General features: G+C 46.3%; 1 protein-coding gene across 2 annotated transcripts in view; it reads left to right on the top strand.

The window, feature by feature from the left end:
- Positions 1-8419: 8419 nt before the first annotated feature.
- TSPAN9 (tetraspanin 9) overlaps positions 8420-14773 on the top strand; it is a 200123-nt gene continuing 193769 nt past the window's right edge. For both annotated transcript variants that reach the window (XM_050898445.1, XM_050898435.1), the window contains exon 1: positions 8420-8499. The gene's annotated coding sequence lies outside the window, so the exon portion shown is untranslated. The remainder of the gene's footprint in view (positions 8500-14773) is intronic.

Here is a 14773-nt window from a genome sequence, read left to right as displayed (position 1 = left end):
TATGACCTTAGGATTCAATACAATCTTTTCTCACTGTGTTGCAGCTGCGTGAGTTGATTCCTCACACGGAATTAATATTCAAGAAACAGTAAAGAACGAACTATTATAATTTAACTTATAAATCAAGTGAGTTAGACAAGTTTATTATAGTAAAATTTTGATATGAGACCCCCTAAAAATTTTTGTCTGAAGCATGAGTTCACATTGGTGTGGCTGTCAGCAGCTAGATGAAAAGCAAATGACTAAAAAGACCTTTAACAAAGATGACAGATGACTGTGTTAACTGAGGGGAAAGTGTGTACTGAAAAAAATCAGTATAGACCCATTCTCTTTTAACATCATCAGTGGTCTGGAGGAGGGAGAAAGCAGCAGGGTAAATTAATCTGCAGATAGCACTGAAGGAGATTTTTGCAAGCTGAGTATGTATAGAGAACTTGAGTGACTTGAACACCATTGAAACACTAGGCTTGAACTGGGAGAATAAATACTAAGAATGATTTGAAATATAATTTAAAATGTCCTTAAAAGAACAAAAGAAAGATGGCAAATGAAAGGTAAATTATCAGAAAGGTAATCAGTGCCTGAGAGGTACACAGTCAGAACATGATCCAAAATTGGACAGCATGTTCGAACTAATTGTCAAAGGACAGATGCAAAAATACAAAACTTCAGTGACAAACGTGAGAGTCAGATGAAAGTCTCATGGTACTACCCACTCAATGAAATGGAGACATACACTGGAGGATGAAGATTTCACTATCTGTGGAAGAGGTGATGCCAGGCCCTACAAAGGGTGTTTTATTTGGCCTAGCACATGAGGAATCCTGAGGATTTCCATTTCAACAGAGATTTCAAACAGAAGACCAGAATATAGGCTACTTACAAAGCCCTACTGAATGTGCTTCATATACAGGTACAATTTTAGAACAGAATAGAATAGTTCCAGTTGGAAGGAACCTACAATGATCGTCTAGTCCAACTGCCTGACCACTTCAGGGCTGACCAAAAGTTAAAGCATGTTATTAAGGGCATTGTCCAAATGCCTCTTAAACACTGACAGGCATGGGGCATCAACCACCTCTCTAGGAAGCCCGTTCCAGTGTTTGAACACCCTCTCGGTAAAGACATGCTTCCTAACGTCAAGTCTGAATCTCCCCTGACGCAGCTTTGAACCATTCCCTTGCATCCTCTCACTGGATCCCAGGGAGAAGAGATCAGCACTTCCCTCTCTACTTCCCCTCCTCTGGAAGCTGTAGAGAGCAATGAGGTCGCCCCTCAGCTTCCTTTTCTCCAAACTAGACAAACCCAGAGTCCTTGGCCGCTGGTCATAGGACATGCCTTCCAGTCCCTTCACCGCCTTTGTTGCCCTCCTCTGGATGCATTCAAGGACCTTCAGATCCTTCTTAAAGTGTGGGGCCCAGAACTGCACACAGTATTCAAGGTGAGGCTGCACCAGCGCTGAATACAGCGGGATAATCACGTCTTTTGACCAGCTGGTTATACTGTGTTTGATGCACCCCAGGATGCGGTTTGCCCTCTTGGCTGCCAGGGCACACTGCTGACTCGTATCGAGCCTGCTGTCGACCAGCACCCCCAGATCCCTTTCTGCAGGGCGGCTCCCCAGCCACTCCTCTCCCAACTTAGACTTGTGTCCAGTGTTACTCCATCCCAGGTGCAGAATCCAGCATTTGTTCTTGTTAAATTTCATGTTATGAATCATTGCCCAATGCTCCAATCTATGCAGATCCTTCTGCAAGGCCTCTTGTCCCTCCAGAGAGTCAACAGCACCTCCCAGTTTAGTATCGACAGCAAACTCGCTCATACTGCATTCAACTCCTGCGTCCAGATCATTGATAAAAATATTGAACACAACTGGCCCTAGAATTGAGGACTGAGGAACACCACTGGTGACCAGTCGCCAGCCAGATGTAGCCCCATTCACTGCAACCCTTTGAGCTCTGCCCTTCAGCCAGTTCTTCACCCGCACACTGTGAACCTGCTCATCTCACAGTATCAAAAGCCTTACTAAAATCCAGAAAAACTACATGGACCACCTTCCCTTCACCCACTAGGTGGGTGACTTTGTCGTAGAAGAATATCAAATTAGACAGGACTTTCCCTTTGTGAACCCACGTTGACTATGCCTGATGATGCATTGCTCTTTAAATGCCTTTCAATAGCACCCAGTACAATCTTCTCCATAATTTTTCCAGGTTCTGAGGTTAGACTAACAGCTCTGTAGTTTCCTGAGTCTTCCCTCACGCCCTTCTTGTAGATTGGAATAAAATTGGCTAGCTTCCAGTTAGTGGGGACCTCCAATTTTTGTGCTTAGGTAAGCACAAGCTGCACCAGGACTAGCCTTACAACACATAGCCCTGCACCACTGGCGTCCCAGTGGGCCTGGACAATCAATCTGATGTGGAAGGGGGACTAATTGACTTACTTCCTCATTAAGCTATTGCATGCTGGTTGATCTGTTGTAACTGTCCAAGTGCAGGTTTCTATTTGCATGTAGGAAGTCCCTCACAGGGATGAGTCTTCACGAGACATTACTGTGGAGCAGCTGACATGATACTGCCTCTGCCATACACACTGCACTTTGCTGCTCATGGCCTGCGTCTGGGTCATAACCTGTGCTTTGAAGCATGGGAAGGAAAGGATGTGGGTAAGGAGGATAGCAAAGATGATGCCATGAAGTCAGAGCTGGAGAAAGATGCTTTGGTTCTTGTTGTGGCAAAAGGGCTCCATTTATTTTTTATAGATAATCAAGTATTTTTCCCCCCAATCTTGCAGACCTGCACTCTCACAGGCTGCTTTTAAGGACTGTGCAGGGATAGTGCTGTTAACCTTCTCTGTGCAGGAGCCAAAAGTGGCTAGTAAAGGACAAAAGCACTTTTTGCACCTATTAAACAAAATCTACACCACCTTCCTGTGCACAAAGTTCCTGCTGTGGCTACTCTCTCCAGGACAAACAAATGCCTTCAAGAACTGACTTCCAAACAGCAACACAGAACACAGATGCCAACAGCTTGCCATAAGATCTGTATGGCTGGTAACCAGAATCAGTCAAGCTTGGAGAAAGACAAGCCAAGTACTTTAAACACCTAGAAAAAAGAGCATCTCGAAACGCCTGCTGGCCTGTGCTATACATGAAAAATCCATGCAAGCGCAGTCCCGCTCTTGCCCGTCGGGTGTCATTGCTAGCCACAGCAAGGTGACCAAACCGCCCGGGACGGAATTAACTACTTCTCTGCAAACCAGCCAGCCCCCACAGTCGGCCACGTAGGTATGAATGGCACCAACTGGCTACAGTCCGTTACCGATGCATGCACCTGCCTATTTCAGCCCTATGCAATTTCCTTCTTGATCTCTGAACCATGTGTGGAGCAGACAACAAATCAAATAAAACCTCACTAATGAGAAAAAAGACTGACTCTTTGGAAAAGTATTTTTGGCCAACACAGACAACAAATATGTTTTGAAATGGAATCCTGTACAGAGAAAGGGCAGTGTTTAGTCCCCAGCGATGGAAAATTGCTTGTGATGAGTACTCTTCTGCAAACATGAGCCTGGTGCTTTGCATGCATCCACTGCAGGTTTACACTGGTACAGCAGACCCCATGGAGTAGTCCCTAAAGGAGATGAGCCCTAGAAGTCTACTTATTCTATCAACTGATCATGAATAAAACCACATTAGCACAGTTTTAAGATGTTATCAAAGCAATGAATACAAGCCAACAGGCTGAAGAACAGATAAAATCTTAGGACAGTTGATTTAGGAACACTCATGCAGGTCTTTTATTCACTTAGTAGCAATGAAAGCCTCTTCTCTGGCACTGTTCCTTTCTACTCTTGCTCTTGGAGTACACAGCCCCTTGTTGTCAATAACCAGGGTCAGCAAGAGGCATCTACCTACCTTTCAAATTCAGCGGAGAAACCAACAGAAAATTCATGTGTCTAGGAGAGATCACTTTTATGGAGGCTACCAGATGAAGAAGATTTAATAAAGCTGTGAGTCAAAAGGAGTACTGGAAATTTTGATCTGGACTAAAAGGCTTCTGTCCCCTTGCAGACTGGGTGAGATCCATGCAAAAATACTTCAAAGACTGAAAGGACTGTAGATCTCTGTCCCCAAGGCTTCCTTTCTTGGAATTTCACGAGAAGAAACCAGACAGTACATCAGAGCCAGCTGCAATTTTGCTGAAAATAAAGGGAAGCAAATACCAAAAAGCAGCATATGTTAAGAAAGAGGTAGCCTAGTTTCAAGAGGAAAGGCTAAACTGAACTCTAAACAACCAACAATAAATGAGGATATCAGAGTGTCTTACAAGTGTAATTTCTGTCGGGGCAGAAATACTAGAAATATTAACCTTAGCCTATAAGAACTTGCTGTAAAATCAAAGGACAAAACAGCAAAAGCTGATTCCCCTGATCACTTTACAGCCACAACACTGAGGTGTTAGAAGATAAAGTGACAAAACAGGGATCTAAATATCCTTGCTTTCTTTATAAGAAAGCAGCTCAAAAGTTTCTATTCAACTGTGGCGCCTTTCTTTTCTAACCCGCACACTTCAGTTTATCAGCCCTCAATTGTGCAGCTACATCTGCTTGTGGAATCACGTCAGACTTGATTATTGAAATGATTCCACTTAAAGATAGTATTCTGAGATAAGACACAACAGACCATGGGTCTGAGCAACACAGAACTAGGTAAGAGAGGAGTCCTCCCTTCATCTTCACTTCAAAGCCAAAAGAAACACTTCAGGTAAGACAAGTTCATTTGAATTCATTCATTTATCTGTGATGAGGGGGTGAGAACTTCTTAAGCTGACATTGCCAACAAAGAAAACATGTAGGTAGGCCTAGAGGCAGAGGTAGAGATTGAATTTAAATCTCTTTCTACTTCAATATCTAGACCCAAGCATCATTATTTCCTTGAGTATTACATACATGCTTTAGCCTTTGGTGCAATGGTTTCCTAGTGACTTTTTCTTCCCCATTATCCAGCTCATTTTTCCTTGGTTCTTTGACATCTTGGACCAGATGAAGGAGTTGGAGAACTTGAGTAGTGACAGCAAAGAATAAGAACTGATTCAGACAGGTGAGAACACCCTTAAACTTGCTCTAAAGCTGTAGCAGAGGCAGAGAGAACACATGCCAAGCCTCCAAGAAGCTTCCAGGAAGTCATGCTGCTTCATCAATCCTGCAAGCACAGTCTGCATCAAAACCAGGCAGCAGACAACTGGCAAGCTTGTAATGGAACAGCAAGACCAGGGCTACTCTACCAGGGAAGGCTAGCCAGACGCTTAGGTTGACCACAGCTCTGTCAGTAACCTCACAGACTGGGGTATAGTCCCGTAGCATCTAAGCAGGTGAGCAGAGCAAGGGTTGCAAAAGGTTCCACGGACAGTCCAGTCACTGTTAGACAAAGGCCATGCAATGAGTCAGGGCTGAAGTCAATCCAGGACTAGACACAGACAGACCTACAGCATAGTTCAGGCAACGACTTGAGTGCCCAGACCTGAGCACAGATAAAGCTCCTGGGCTAATAAGCAGTGGGTGCACAGATGGAAACCCCAGGAAAAGCTAGTCAGGGCACCTGAGGCTTATTAGTGCATTCCAGGCCCCAAAAGCAGCTTCCCCTTCCATCATGGTGTGTCCCACACTTTGCAAAAGTCTGCTTTTTTGGGCAATCCTCCTCTTGGACACCAGATCCAGATCTACTACACCAGTAGCCATGTTTTGCCTGCATTTGGGTAATTTAACATGCTGATTCAGCAACTAGTCAAGACTCCAGATCTGTGATCCATACCATTTTTGGCCTCTTAAATGAGCCACAAAGTACTGGTGCTTATTCTGAGGAAAATAAGCAGTCTACCATTGAAGAAAAGCACCCCCCTCACCTCCTTCAAATGGGCAATATAGCAATAATGATGGGAAGAACCTGAATATAGCAAAGCTAGAGAGTCTAGATGGATGATCTCCTTCTGCCAAAAAGAGAAGCACTGACTTTCATTTTCAACCTCCCTAATTTCCCCACAGTACTCAGTACTGTTGCCATGCTATTATTTCATCTGAAATTGGTGGCTGGGACCCAAAGCAGTCTGTCTGTTCCCGTAGAGGGGATATAACCAGTGAATCACACTGGAAAGCCGTGTGTCCAGTTTTAGATGCCTCAAATGCAGCTACTTAAAGCTGTTTTCAAAAGCTGTATGTAGCGTTTAGGTTTGCTGGTCAGATGCTGTAGATTCAAGTATACTGCTGATGAGGTGCAACTCTTTCTGTTCCTCACTGTATGGACAACATCAGAGCGCCCCCATGTTAGATTTGGTCACATGTGGAAGACAGCTAGTTGAAGCTGAAACAAAAGTCTAATGAGATTATTTCCTAAGCTTACTAGTATATTGAGAAGAGATCTGTAGCCTAGTGCAGTCTCCTTGGTAGAAAGTACATCTGCAGTTATCAGCCACTCCAGTCCCCAGTTTCAGAGTGATCCTCAAGTTCTTCCCTAAGTGATAGTCAAGTTCATACAAAGCTCCCATATATTTTTTTATCTGCTTTCCAAGCATTCTTTACCTTCTTTCCAAGGTAGACTCCAAATGAGGACTTGGTTTCACCTATTCATCTTTCACTTTGACTTGAACTACAGAAATCCCATATACCTGGGTATAAAGATGCTTGTCTTAGGCTGACAGGTAAAGAACACAACATCATGCGATCTCTGTTAAAACAAACAAACAAACAAACAAACAAACAAACAACAATAACACTACCACCAAAACTGTTAAACTTGTCCTCATTGTCTACTGGCTTCCTGCACAGCTCATCTTTGAGGAAGTGGTTCTTTATCTCCAAAGTTTGAGCCTGAGTTATTTAAAGATTGACAACAATTCTGGAATGAAGATCCTTCAGTCCTCATGTACAATGGGATGTTTGTAATGTTATTGCATTAGAGCTACAGCATCCAGGAGATGGACTTTTTTCGGAGCCTAGAACAAAAGAACCAAATGAAATTCTCTCCACAGATCTCTATCTCCTGCTGCATTGCAAGACAGATTTCCTTCATTGCTTGCTTTAAGGTAAACACATAGCAACATTTGTGTACTTTTGCACATAAATAAATGAAGAACAGAAAGCTGCTGCACATGCTTCTCTTCTGGGGGAGAGAGGAACAAACATGCGGCAGGTGACAGCTGTGTTGTTGGCAGCACTACCACTAGGATGCTTAGAGTCTGTTGAACCAAGCAGTTTATAAAAATCCATATAGGACAGAATGGAAGGTATGAGAGAATATATTTGATGTGAACATGCCCCTGAATTGAGAAGCGTGACAACAACAGCAGCACCAGAGAAGGAAATGAGAATACACAGAGGACCTAGGAATGTGAAACAGATCTTCCTTCTGCAGAAATATTTACGGAAGAGCCTTGAGTTGCTCTTCATACACTGTAAAATACAGTTCCCCCCAGGAGGCCCATGCCCATAACTGCACTGTAGGTGCAGTTATTTCTGTAGGTATCTCTGCCCCAATTCTAGGCCACTTTCCCCCGCACAACACTTCGCTCAGTGGTCCATGCCAGAACCTTCGCCTAGGCTGGAGACAGTGTTTGAAGTTGGCTCCATAAACTTTTTGTTGCACTTCCACTGACACCCAGGGGAAGGCAGGTGGGGACTTTCTGTAGGATCTCAGAGGATCTCCCTCATGGCCTTCTCTCATGTAGCATCACAGATAACATGCTGTGCAGACTGCAGTCTCCTCCTGCCAGAGCAGAGAGCTCAGACGAGCACTCAGACAAGCTTACCCTCTGTGCTAGAAGCCACAGCAATATATTGGCAGTCATGGGCTTGGGACCACCAAGCAGCTTAGCCATGGGTTTGCCATTTGCAGCAGCGGTCTAGGCGCCAGTGGGTTGCATTCATGCCAGCCTGCCTGCTCACAGCTTAGCGTGGCTACTGCCCCCGCCTACGTGAACCCAGAGGAGACGTTCACCTGCAAGCCTCTCAGGGCAGGGGAGGCAGCTGAGGGGGGGAGGCGGTAGATGCCCCCAGCCCCGGCACAGCCCGCCAACTCTGGGAGGGTGCAGGCGGGGGATGCCCCTGGCTTCCACCCGAGGGGGTTCCGGGGGGGTCCCGTGGGGTGCGTGGGCGGCACAGGGAGTGGGGCGGGCCCCGGGCGAGCAGGCTACAGTCAGAACTCTCAGAAAGGGGGTCCGGCGCGGGGCGGCGGCAGCCTTTTACTCCGGAGTCAGCCGGGCCGGCTCCGGGCGGCGTGAAGTGCGCTGGAGGCCCGGGCCGGCGGCGGCCCTCCCTCCGCTCCTTCGCGGGGCTGGAGCCTCCCTTGGGCAGCGCCCCCAGCTCCTCCCCGCTCGGTAGCGCCGGTCCGAGCCCCTCCTCCCGTTTCCGCTGGCAGGAGCTGGAGCCGTGTCCTGCCGTGCCTCCGCAGCTCTCCCACCACTCGGCCCCATCCGGCCCGGCCCGGCCCAGCCCAGGGACGCGCGGGTGAGACTCGGCGCCGCGGGGGGCGGGGGGCGGCGGAGAGTTGCGGGCGCTTCCCGGCCTTGGGAGGTGGCAGGAGCGGGGCGGCGGGGGGAGAGGCGGTGGCGGGGGTGCTGGTCGGAGGGGCTGGGGCGCGCCGGCCTGGCGATTGGAGGCTCTGGGGAGCCGCGGAGTCCCCGCGGGCGGGGCGGCGTGGGGGTGCCGTAGGAGTGCGGGTGGCTCGTAGGGGTAAGGAGTGTGTGGTGAAAACAATACACCCTCCCCCCCCCGCAGTGTCTGTATAATTTTTGCGGAAACAGGAAAGTTAGTTCAGGGGGACAAGATGAGCCCAGCGGCGTCTGCGTCCGCGGTCCTGCTCTGCGCCGAAGAGCCCGCGTTGCCCATCTCTGACGGAAGCAGTTGGCTTTGGCTGGGGATTTCTCCCAGCCACCGAGGAAAATACGCCTGCAACAGCGCTGCTGGCAGGCGGGGGGCTTCTTTTCTTCTCCCCTTTCACACCCCCCGAGGCTGCAGCGGGGTGTGAGGGCGCAGAGTCGAGTTGAGCCTTGGATGGGTGGGAACGCGGACAAGCCCCCGCGGGGCGCAGAGCCCGGGTGGCAGGAGGGAGGCTGCGGTCCAGGGGGCGATGTGGGAGCAAGCCCACGGCTGGCCGGTGGGCTGACAGCTCTCCTCGGCAGCTGCCCGCAGACGTGGTGCCAACAGTTCCTGCCTTACCCCTTCTTGTGTAAAACTTGACTCCAGCTTTGCCTTTTCCTGTTCAAGCTTTTGGAAACTTTTCTTGCTGAATCTTGGATATCTGCCTGTCACCGTGCTCCTGATGGGAGGTGGGAGCTCTGTGAGCTCTGCCTCCTCGAAGAGGCCTTCAGCTCCAGAGATTTCTGATGGGCAGAGAGGAGGACCTGTGGTAGGGGATGCTGTGCTGGGGGAAAAACTAGACTACAAGGGTGAATAAGGCTGCATTTCTTTACTTAGTCCTTTTATCAACTCTTCTGTTCTATGCTTTTACTCTGTATAGTTTTGTGGTTTGAACCACAGGGCTGGGAATGGGGGCACCTGATTTTCCTACCTGACTGCATGGAACTGATTTTAGGACTTCGGGGTAAATCACCTGGGATTTGACAGGGAAACAGCTGGATATTCTCCAGAACAGCCATGAGAGTCAAATCATGCAGTTTGTTTGTGCTATTACTCCTAGATGGGCCTAAACTTTACCTGTGGATGCCAAAACTTAACATATTACTTTAGCAAAGATCTTAGTAACAAGTGCCACAGGTAGTTTCAATCGTTTATTCGTTGATAGGTGAAGTTCTTTATAGCCAGGGCAAAGGATAATAGCCACTGAAGAAATGCGTTCATATGAGTTATATCAGCATAGAATATGGGGCCAAAGTTAGCACTCAATAATTTTAAAAATTTCAAAAGATAAATTATCAGTGTGATGTGCACGTGGTTGATAACACCAAGGAAAAAAATGAGTCCTCATAGTTCTATGCCCTTTGATTCCATTTTGCATTTTTTCTGAGCTCCAAGAATGAAAACTGATGGAGCTAATGTAGCTTCTGCCTCCAGATCTTTCCCTTTCGTGTTTGTTAGACCTGTGATGTTCAAATTGCAAATCCTACAGACAAGGTCTTTTCTATAATGGGGCTGTAGAACTTATGGCAAATTTGGTTTTGGGCATCTGCACTTTCTTTAAAACTAATTCTCATGAATAAAGCTGCATGAGAAGACCTTGGGGTCAGAATATAACTAATGCAGCATCATTTGCATTATTCAGACAAAGCTCTGAGGTTAGAATGATCCTGTTCATCTGTCTTGAAGAGGGTAGAGGGTTAACTGGGAATGTCAGTGTTATCTTAGTTGTTGTGGTTATTTTAACAGAAAATAGCCATCAGAGATGTATATCCCACAGTCTTTGCTTTCCTTGCTATTTTAAGTTATTTTCTTCCAAAGCATGCCAAACCTCAGCCTGTCCATGAGGATATTTCCAACACAACTGTGTATTTTTAGTGTTTAACCCCTCCCTCCCCAAATACACATACTAAAAAATCACAATAAAAAAGTGAAACATGGGAACGGCACAGAATAAAATAGTAAAACAACATTGAGGCTGCAGCACTGGTTGGAGGAGTTAGTTTCACATTTGTGGCACATGTAGAACTAGCAAGTTTGCACTAGAGAATCCAAGACTTTGTCTCATTATTACTCTCTGAGAGCTGATATGGAGTTGGTTGAGCCTTGATCAGAAGAGACTGCTTGTTTTAGAAGCAGTACGTTAACATTCCTGTTGCACTTGGGTTTTACAATTGAAAACCCATCTCAGTTTTTCACTTTTGTCATGTTTCAGAATTGCGCTGTTTGCAAGTGACTGATGCCCCATTAGTTTTCTACATTGCAGGAATGTCACTACATTTATAACATGTATACATACATGCATAAAAAGAGATGAGAATGCTTTAAAGAAGCTGGGCATGAGCCAGCAGTGTGCCCTGGAAGCAAAGGCAGCTGACAATATGCAGGGCTATATTGATAAGACTGCGGCCAGTATACCAAGGGAAGTGATTATCTCCCTGTACTTACCATTTGTTAGACAGAGTCTAGAATACTGCATCCAGTTTTCTGCCCTCAGAGACAAGAAAGGTATGGATAAACTGGAGCTAGTCTAGTGGAGGGCCACTAGGACCGTCAGGAGCCGGAGCATGTGTTGTGAGACAGCTGGCCCTTGGTAAGGGATGGAGAGCTGGGAGCCAAGTGTGGTAACCCAGCTGGCAAGGCAGGTGCCCCACCAGCCAGGGCCCTGTCCCATGGTTAGGTAGCCAGTGCCAAGCAAGAGTCTAGACTGCCAGGCAGGTTTGTGGTGATAAGGCAGGTCCAAGATCAGGTTGAGATGTGAATCAGCAGGTCAGGATCAGGCCCAGCGATGGTAATCAGGGTCAGACACAGTCCAGTTATCACTGAGCAGGTCTACAGTGATGTGGCAGGTCTGAGCTCAAGTGAGGAAGTCAGACCCACAGGTCAGGGTCTGGATCAACAGGGTCCGTGACCATACACAGGATGGCTGGAGACAGGCACACCTACAACATAGCTTGGGCAGGGACTGAAGGCCAAAGGCAGAGCTTGAATGGAGCCCCTGGGGCCATGGGCAGAGAGTGGGGGTGGAGGGGAGGCTGCTCAGGGCCTTTAAAGGCCTTTCAGTGCACTCAGGGCCCTGGTACAGTATGAGAATCACATGCTGAGGGAACGGGGCTTGTTCAGCCTGGAGAAGAGAAGGCTTTGATGAGACCTTATTAACCTTCTGGTAACCTGAAGTAACCTTCCAGTACTTAAGAGGAGGTTATCAAGAAGACAGAGCTAGGCTCTTCACATTGGTGGTGGTTGCATGAGGGATAACAAATACAAGTTGAAACAAGAGGTTCAAGCCACACGTAATGAAAACCTTTTCTGCTATGAGGACTGTCAAGTGTTGGAACAGGTTGCCCAGAAGGGTTGTGCAATGTCTATCCTCACAGGTTTTCAAGACCAAAGTGGATAAAGTCCTGTTGTGACTTCATAGCTGACCTTATGTAGAGTAGAGTAGGAGTGGAACCTCCTGAGGCCTGCTCCAACACGAATTCTCTGATCCTAAGATCAAGCAGCTATTTGGTCTGAGAAGGAGGGAGGTGTGTGAACCTATGGCAGTATTGGTAAGCACCACAGATGAAGAAATGGAGAAAGGTTTTAGGATGCTGATGTGTTGCTAAGATACTTAATAGAGGAATTTTAAAAAATTAAATTAAAAATTTTCCTCACTGTGCTAAGGGCTTATGCTGGAAAGGTGTGTGTGTGGGCAGGGGGGCTGAAGATACTTTCTATTTGAAAACTTGCTTTCCTTTAGTGATTCTCAATGTACAAAGTGCCTTTTTAGCATAACATCACTTAAAGATGCTTTCTGGAATAGGTCAAGCTGTGTTCTTTCAAAATTCATGTAGGAAGTGTAATGACAATAAAGCATGGTGCTGAGCTTGAGGAAAGACTGTATGATCAGGGAAGAGTTCTTACCTGAGGGTTACCTTCTTTGACTCTGTAGAAAATCGAATAAACATGTCAGGATCAGCAGAGCATTTCACCATTTGTGGCATGGTTGTTAACAGACCTCAGGGTTGAGTCAATCCTGGTAGGGCCAGCTTAGCAATACCCAGAGAACGTGAGTGGATCAGAAATAGGTCTTTGTCTTTTCCTCTCTACGTGGCAGTGAAATTGTGGTAAAGTAGGGATGTGCTGAGGAGCTGCCTTCTCTTCACTCAGTACAATGCATGCTAGAATTTAATTTTGAGGAGAAGTGCTCATTGGGAAGATGCAAACTTTTGTATATTTTGCTCACGTGTAACAAGATCCTCTATTGGAGACAAAAGAGCTATCACTAGTGCACTCTGTCCTTCGTCTTCATCTCCCCTGGTCTCCTACAGCTCACTTCCGGAGACTGTTTCTGCTGCTCCTTGTAGCCTCTCTCAGGTGAAGCTTGCATTGCTGCATGTCAGTGCTATGTTTCTTGGGAAAAAAAACCATCAAATCAGTCTTGTGGGTCACTTTCTCTGGTTCAGTGACATACTTTCTGTGGTGTGTTTGTAATGAGGCAGGACGTTGTTATCCAGTGAAAGATGTTGGATGCTTTCCTCATTGCACAGGTGTTTCTGGGAAAGTCATGCGTCTCTGCGAGTTGTCTATTGCCACAGTTAGACAGCACTGTACTTAAACTGTCTTTCAACCCCTACCTCACCTTTCCTTCTTGGCCTGCTTTTGAAAGCACTTCCTCTTCAGGCTCTATTAAACTGTTTCTTGTGATATTCCAAGCACTTGCATTCATTGCTGTCAAAAATAACCTTGAGAGCTAGAGTTTGTAGAATAAGGCACAATTCTTGGGCAGAGCCCTGCTGCTTTTGCCTTGTCTGCATGCACAGTAAAACAGGAGGCATCTGACCTCCATGCTTCATACAGAAGAAAGAACAGATAGGAAATGTGGGATCCCCAGTAGGTAATGAACTGCATTTTGATGGCAGTGAGATGTATTAGGCTGTTAAACTGCCTACTGAGGAGGGGTGAAAAAATCCTACTATTGAAAAGCTTTTAAAATCAAGAGTATAAAACAGATAGGCATGTTCTGGGGATAGCTCCGGGGAGATGAGGCAGACTAAATCGTAAACATATGCTCCAATAAGCGTTTAAGTGGACAAAGGTATTAATTAAGCTTAGCATTTTTTTGCAGTGATGTGAATATGATGTTGTAATGTTATGATAACACTGAAATAGTAACATCAGTTTGAAAGATTTGAAGTTTGCATTAATCTTTGTTTCAAATGGTGTAACAGGAAAATTTTTCTTATTTAAGTTCTTTTGACAGCACTTTTTCCTTTTGTTGTCAGAGTTCTCCTTTCTAATGCAAAATCTGTCATGCTGTTCTAACGCCTGATATTTCTGAAGGTGGAAGTGACTAATAGCTAGGGTGTTTATTTCCATGATCCCTGTTACAAATGCAAAAGAGGAAACGAACTGCATTAACTAGTGAAAAGCTGATTATATTTCTGAGGCCGAGTCACTGCATGTCTCTAGAATCAGCTGAACCGTGTGTCGTGGTTTAACCCCAGTCAGCAGCCAAGCACCACACAGCCGCTCCCTCACCACCCCTACCCCCACCCCCTGCTCCCAGTGGGATGGGGAGGAGAATCGGGAAAGAAGGTGGAACTCCTGGGTTGAGATAAAAAAAGTTTCATAACTAAAGTAAAATATAATACTAACAATAATAATAATGAAATATAATAATAACAGTAATGAAAAGGAATACAACCAAAAAAAGGGGGGGGGATAAAACCCAGTGATGCACAATGCAGTTGCTCACCACCTGCTGACCGATGCCAGAGCCACGATCCACCCCTCCCAGCCAACTCCCCCCTGTTTATATACTGGGCATGACGTTCCATGGTATGGAATACCCCTGTGGCTAGTTCAGGTCAGCTGCCCCGGCTCTGCTCCCTCCCAGCTTCTTGCACACCTGCTTGCTGGCAGAGCATGGGAAACTGAAGAGTCCTTGGCTTAAGATAAGCGCTACTTAGCATCAACTAAAACATCAGCATGTTATCAACATTATTCTCACACTAAATCCAAAATACAGCACTGTACTGGCTACTAAGAAGAGAGTTAACTCTGTCCCAGCCGAAACCAGGACACTGTGTTAACTGAGCTTTAGTTTCTACACTGATGTTTGTTAAAGTAGAGCTGCCTTTGCTGTGGACAGTCACTGATT

This window comes from Gymnogyps californianus, chromosome 1, assembly GCF_018139145.2.
Source record: "Gymnogyps californianus isolate 813 chromosome 1, ASM1813914v2, whole genome shotgun sequence".
Taxonomy (NCBI): domain Eukaryota; kingdom Metazoa; phylum Chordata; class Aves; order Accipitriformes; family Cathartidae; genus Gymnogyps; species Gymnogyps californianus.
Note: the sequence above shows the minus strand (reverse complement) of the source record. Positions and strands in the feature narration are given on the sequence as shown.